Source organism: Fukomys damarensis, unplaced genomic scaffold, assembly GCF_012274545.1.
Source record: "Fukomys damarensis isolate Sample0158 unplaced genomic scaffold, DMR_v1.0_HiC HiC_scaffold_5, whole genome shotgun sequence".
NCBI lineage: Eukaryota > Metazoa > Chordata > Mammalia > Rodentia > Bathyergidae > Fukomys > Fukomys damarensis.
In genome coordinates, this window is record NW_022900917.1 from 83,939,755 (window position 1) to 83,947,563 (window position 7,809).

Here is a 7,809-nt window from a genome sequence, read left to right on the forward strand (position 1 = left end):
AGATTTATTCCAGGGATGCAAGGGTGGTTCAACATAAATAAATCAATAAATGTAATATACTATATTAACAGAGCCAAGGACAAAAACCACATGATCATCTCAATAGATGCAGAAAAATTCAACACCCATTCATGATTTAAAAAAAAACAACCTGCAGAAAATTGGAATAGGTGCTCTTTAGCTCAACTTGGTAAAGGCTATCTATGGAAAACCAACAGCCACCATCATATTAAAAGACCAAAAACTGAAAACCTTCACATTAAAATCAGGAACAAGACAAGGATGCCCACTATCACCACTCCTATTCAACATAGTTCTGGAAACATTAGCCACAGCAATTAGACAAGAGAAAGAAATAAAAGCAATAATTATAGGAAATAAAGATGTTAAACTGTCATTATTTGCTGACAGTATGATACTCTACATGGAAGACCAAAAAAAAAAAAAAACACCTCCGAAAGACTTTTCGACTTAATTGACACTTTCAGCAGAGTAGCTGAATACAAGATCAACACTCAAAAATCAATAGCTTTCTTGTACACAAATAACAGACTCACTGAGAGAAATTAGGGAAATAATTCCTTTCACAAAAGCCTCCAAAAAATGATGTATCTAGGAAGCAATCTAATGAAGGAAGCAAAAGACCTATACACTTAAAACTAGAGGACTCTGAAAAAAAGAGATTGAAGAGTATATAAGAAGATGGAATGGTATCCCCTGCTTCTGGGTATGAACAACATAGTGAAAATGGCCATACTTCCAAAACTGCTATACAGATTCAACTCAATCCCTATTGAAATGCCAACAGTATATTTCACAGAACTAGAGAAAACAATACAAAAATTCCTTTGGAACTGGAAGAGACCTAGAATAGCAAAAGCCATTCTAGGCAACAGAGACATGGCAGAGGGTATCACTACCCCTAACTTGAAACTATACTACAAAGCCACCGTGTGAAAAATAGCATGGTACTGGCAAAGAAAAATACCTGAGGATCAATGGAATAGATTAGAAAATGCAAAAACAAATCCAGACATGCTCAGCTACCTCTTCTTTGACAAAGGAGCCAACCATCCTCAGCAGAGGGAAGAGAGCCTCTTTAATAAATGGTGTTGGAAAAACTGGATTTCAACTAGCCACAGATTAAAACTAGACCCTTATCTTTTACCAAGCACTAAATTAAAATCAAAGTGGATTGAAGATCTAAATATTAAAACAGAAACACTAAACTTGCTGGACAATAGGGTAGGTAAAACTCTTGAAGACAGTGGCATAAGAAAAGACTCTATGAACAAATCCTCAGTAGTAATGGAGCTAGCACAAAGAATTAACAACTGGGATCTCATCTTTTTTTTAATTAAAAATTGCAAACATACATGACAACAAGAAATGAAGATACTAAATAAAAATTTCAAATATACATATATATGACAGCAAAAAAAGAATATGAAATAAATAAAAATTTATGCAACACAGACTGATAATCCAAATACATTATTATTTGATATGATCTTCAAACATTATATGTTCTTTCTCATTTTCTTTTCATATAATATTTTTGAAATAATGTATTTACAAATAAGACAAAGTTACATATTATAGTTTAGAACCTGTCCTCAAAATTTTATGATTTATAAACTCCTTGGTTTTATTAATTTGATAAATATCATATGCTTGTTGATTGTATCACTCACATTTTCTAACAAAACTTCCCACAGAAAAGAAATATACTTATATTTGAAATCCAAAAATAACTGAGTTCACATTTTTAAAATCAGATTTTTCTATTTCTATTTTATTATATCCCATACTTATTTTTATTATATTTTATAGGCATAATGATAGAATTTAACACCAATACATATGTAATATTCTTCCTAAACAAATGACTATGAATTAAATCAAGCATGTAATTTAGAGAAATCATAAGGTTGGCAGAGAAATTATCGATATGCCAAATGTGCAAAATCCTACCACATTCATGACCATGTTTTCATTTAGTGGTGCTCACATATGTGCAAAAACATACCCCCCACACATATGCACAATGCATAGTTTCTGAAATATAATATATACTTTGGTATAATAAAAGTGCAGTGATGTGTGGAATGTTTGTGATTTGTGTGATTTAAGAAAAACAAATATCATCTTTGAGGAAGTTGGAGAATTTTTAATATGTACCAGATACTGAATTATATTAATGATTTATTATCCATTTATTAAGTATAGTTATGACAAAATTTACTTAAAAATTAATATTCATTATCAGTAGAAAATAGGTACAAAGATATATTGATAACAATACAAAGATATATTGATAACATAACAAAATTTGTCTTAACAAGTTTCCAACCAAACAAGCTGTAGTGACAAAAAAGGAAGTTTGCAGAAGGCAGAGATGAGAGAGGAGAATGACGGATGGACCTTAATACTTTTCATACTACTCATATATACAGATTTCATAAATTCTTAAATAAAAAAGCAAAGAAAATGAGAATCAAAATAAATACTCAATTTGGTAGACAACATATAAAGACAAAGATTAATGTGTTGATAAATTTTAAAAATATGAAATGTAAAGCCTGAGATTTAGCTCAGTAGTGCTGCAACTGCCTAGCCAGACAATGTGCTGAGTTTAATCCCCAGCACCAAGGAAAGAAAAAGAAAAAAAGAAGAAAAAAGAAAAGGAGCATATGTGCTTTCTAACATACTCAATAGATTAAAAATAAATTATTTGTTGTCTCTTCCTCTTGAATTGTTCCCTTCACAAGGATGTAGTAGCCTTCTTTGACTCTTTCAATCAGTTTAGGTTTGAAGTTTACTTTGTCTGTGAATAAAATTGCTACTCCTGCTTTTTTCTTGGCTCCTGTTGCATGAAGTTTTCTGTCCTTTCACTTTCAGTCAATGGGCTTCTTTTTGCACTAGGTATGTCTTGTATACAACATGTTATTGGATTTTGCTTCTTAATCCATTCTGCCACTCTATTTCTCTTGATTGGTGAATTGAGGCCATTGATATTGATGGTTATAACTGATATGTACTAACATTATTTTTTTTTTGCCTTCTTCTTTTAGTTTCTTACCTTGCCTATTTGATTTGTTCTGTTGGGCCTCACTGTGTTGTTACCTTCATTATATTTTCCTAGGATATTGTTTAGAATTCCTTGTAGTGCTGGTTTGGTATTCATGAAGTTTCTCAGGTGTTCTTTGTCATAGAAGTATCTTATTTCCCCATCCATTATGAAAGAAAGTTTTGCATGATACATCAGTTTAGGTTGGAGGTTGATTTCTTTTAGTACTTGAAATGTCTCATTCCAGGCTCTCCCTTGTTGAAAAGTCTGCTGTGATTCTGATGGGCTTTCCTTTGCATGTGATTTGTTTCTTCTCTCTTACTGCTTGTCGTATTTTGTTTTTCTGTTGGGTTTCTGGGATCTTGATTATTACATGTCTAGGTGTAGATTTTTTTTTTATCATAGCTAGTTGGAGTCCTATATGCCTCACTTATCTGTAGGCCAAATTCTTCCCCTCTGTTTGGGAAGTTTTCTATAATTAATTCTGTGAACAGCTTTTTTAAGTCATTTGCATTTTCTCCTGCTACTTCTTGGATTCCTATCAGTCTTATGTTATTCTTCTTTGCATCATCTAAGAGTCGTTGGATCAATTTCTCATGATCTCCTACTGTTTTTAAGAGACCTCTCTTTTCACGGTCACTGACTGCAATTTTATCCTCTATATCTGAGATTCTATCTTCGGATTCTTATTCTGTTGCGAACACGCTCAATGGAGTTTTTAATCTTCTGGATATCTACTCAAATCTTCCCAGTGGTTTCCATTTCTTTCCTATATTGGGCATTTATTGTTTCCAATTCTTTCTTATGCTGGGCATTCATGGCTTCTATCGTGGTCCTGAGCTCATCTATTTTCCTCTCAGTTTCTGTTCTAGAGTCTCAAAATATAACTTTCATTTTGCTTGTCATTTCTATGATTATCTGGGAAATTATTTCTGTTTTTAAATTTCTCTAGAGCCTGATTGATGAGTTTTGTTACATCCTGTGCTTTGAGTTCAGGGTGTCCTGATAATTCACTGTCAGACTTTTCATCCTCATTTGCCCCACTGTTTGTCATTGGTGAACTGGAAGTCTGTCCCTGTATCTTGCTTAAGCATTTTCTCATTTTTACTATTGTTATTGGGTTGTCCTTAGTTTAACATTTAGGTTATTACTTAAATCTTCCTGATATAGTTGGGCTTCAGCCCATAGGTCTCTAATGACTCATAGACATTCTCATTTTCATAGCACCAAAGAAAACAGCTCATTGAATCAATCACCATCCTTTATCCTAATTGATACAATCAACACCACAATATGATCAAGCACAACTTGCAAATTGACCACTTGTGGTAGTCATCAGTCTATCACCTTCAAACCATGTGAATTAAATTAAAATCAAGAAGCAATCCAAGTATGTTTGCAGTGAATAAACTTTTCAATAAGGATATTTACCAGTTAGGATGGGGGCTTAAGACAGAGTTAGGGCAAGAGGAGTAGATAAGTAAAAGAATTAGAGAAGATTTCACATGAATCCATAAGATGTAGAATTACCACACAATTGTCAGGAAACTGCTATATTCAAAAGGGATAAACAGAATAGAAGTATAATAACCCTTAAGTGAGGTAGAATGACATAAGAAAAGAACATAAAGAAAAGAATAAAAGAAGAAATCTGAGTCAGTACAGGAGCAGAAACAAAAAGGGAGATGAAGGACAATATGGTGGAGCAAGAGACTGAGTTGGAGAAAGAGGACAGAAAAAAAAAGAATTTTCAGAGTGGAATGAAAAAAATGAACTTGAAGGGCCTCTTTCAGACTATATCACTGCTGTCATAATATACAACATGCACTGCCACATGCAGAGCCAAGTCTCCTGATCTCAGCTAGCCGGTGGCAGGACCCCATGATGCAGACTGAGCTCAGGCTACAAGGCCTAGACTGAGTTCCCCAACCTCCTGAAGGATTGAACTCCACTCAGTTCTACTACAGGTTTCCCCTTCCCTTTCTTTAAAGATGTTCAAAGTTGGGAGCACCAGAAAATACCCTTTATGACCACCTCTCCCTCTACAAAGTAGGTCTAAAGACTGGCACAATCAGGAGGCCTGAAAGCACAGGGGGGCGGGTCAGGGGCACCCTCAGGGCTACCTTCCTGGTGCTGAAGATGGCAGTGGCACCCACAGGGGAGAGTGCAGCCAAGCAAGCCCTCTGGCACTGGGATCTCATTTTATTAAAAAACTTCTGCACTGCAAGAGAAACCACCAACAGAGCTAAGAGACAAACTACAATGTGGGAAAGGTTTTTTACCAGTTGTTCCTCAGAAAAAAAGACCATTATCTACAATATATAAAAAACAAAAAAATCAGATCCCCCCCAAATATAAAAACCCAATTCAAAAATGGGCATCTGAGATGAACAGACAGTTCTCAGAAAAAGAAGTAAAAGCAGCAAATAAATATATGAAAAAATGTTCAACATTACTGGTCATTTGAGAGATGCAGATGAAAACAACACTGAGATTCCACCTCACCCCAGACAGAAAGGATGCTATCAAGAAATTAACCAATAACAAATGTTGGCGGGGTTATGGGAAGAAAGGAACCCTTCTCCATTGTTGGTGGGAGTACAGATTGGTCAACCACTGTGGAAATCAGTATGGAGATACCTTAAACAAGTAGGATTAGAGGTCCCATTTGACCCAGCTATTCCCCTGCTGGGTACCTTCCCAAAAAAATTAAAAGAATCATACCACAGCAAAATATGATCACCCATGTTTATAGTGGCACAGTTTGTGATAGCTAAAACTTGGAAACAGCTCAATTCCCCATCAGTTGGAGAATGGATAAAGAAGATGTGGTTTTTCTATAAAATGGAGTACTACTCACCCATAAACAATGAGAAACTAGAGTCATTCATAGGAAAATGGATGCATATTGAGGCCATACTCTTAAATGAAATAAATAATACACACATGTGTAAATACCGAATAGTTTCTCTGGTGTGAAAAACTAAAAGTGTAAATAAGATCCAAATTGTATAATTGATATTGTGAATTAGGAAGAAAAGGGCTAACGGTGTAGGGGAAGTAGGAACGGTAGGGCAAAGGAAATAAGGGAAAAGAAAAAATATGAGAAAAGGAAAAAATGGAAACAAAATATTTTCAAATAGGGAGGATGGAGGGGGTGAAGGGAGGGCAGGGATGTGGGGAAGAAATGATAACCAAGAAATGTCATGTAGAGGTACAAGATCCCAGTGATGATTGTTACTGTGCTATACACTTAAAAAGTACCAATAACGGGGCTGGGGATTTAGCTCAGCGGTTCATTGGCCTTGCAAGAGCAAGGACCCGAGTTCAATCCCTGGTACCAAAAAAAAAAAAAAAAAAAAAAAGGACCAATAAGCTCAATTTAAAAAAGAAGAAATCAACCAATAACTAAAGTCAGCAAGGCTGTAAGGAGAAATTAACAATTTTTTCATTATTGGTGGTAGAATAAAGTAGTACAGCTACCATGGAAATCAATATGCCAATTCCTCAAAAGACTAAAGATAGAATTTCCATTTGACCCAGATATACTTTTTCTAGATATCTTCCCAAAAGAGTTAAAAACATCACACCACATTAATATGTGCATGCCCAAGTTTATAGCAGGACAATTCATAATATCTAAATCTTAAAAGTAACCCATATGTTCATCAACTGACAAATGAATAAAGAAAATGTGGTAGTTATACATTATGGAGTGCTACTCTGCCATCAAGAATGGATAAACTTGAGTCATTTGTAGGAAAATGAGCCTTGAGAACATGTTAAATGAAGTAAATCAGGCACGTGTGCTTTAAAATCTCATGGTTTCGCTTAGAGAATTCAATATATAAATAAAGGGTAAAAAGACAATAGAAAAAAGAGAAAAAATTATTGTAATCTAACATGGAAAATGAATTTTAAAATGTACTTTGATTTAGTGTAATTGTCTTATGTTTCCTGTGGGTTTACTTCCATCAAGTTTATTGGTACATTTAAAGCAAACAATACAGTTACATTTCCCATTGGGATCTTGTATTTAACTTTACATGATATATCTTGGTTCTTGTTTTTTGATTGTTAGTCTCATTTTAATTTGTATATATGATGATTAACTTTATAAGGACTTACAAGATAAGTAAATGATCTGATGCTAGCCAAAAAAAGGAGGTGCAGAGAAAGGGGAAAAAAGAATTGAGGTGTAATATGTACAAGTTCCAATTTCCCACAATGAATGTAATCATTATATATTGTAAATGTTTACCAATATTTTTAAATAACGAAATTTTAACTCTTCCATAAATAAAATAAATTTACTTAGTTTTTCCAATTTTTAAGCATATAGTTGTCCATCATGGTCTCTGATGAGCCTATGTATTTCTATTATCTGTTGTAATGTATCATGTTTCTTCCCTGATTTTCTTATGATTTTCTCTCTTATTTTCTTGGTTAGTATAGCTATGGTTTTGTCAATTTTATGATCTTCTCTAAAACACCAACTCCTCATTTGACTAATCTTTCATATTTTGTCATCTCTATTGCTGCTTTGGTCCTTCCTTGTGACTTCTTTCCCTTTGTTATTTTGGGTTCTTGATTTGATAGGCATCAATAGGTCACTTATTTAAAATCTTTCTATTGTTAGTTGTAGAAACTGACAGGGATAAATTTTTCAGAATACTAGTTTTGCTGTATCCTATGTTTGGTATGGTGTATTTTCCCTGTTATTTGTCTTAAAATTATAT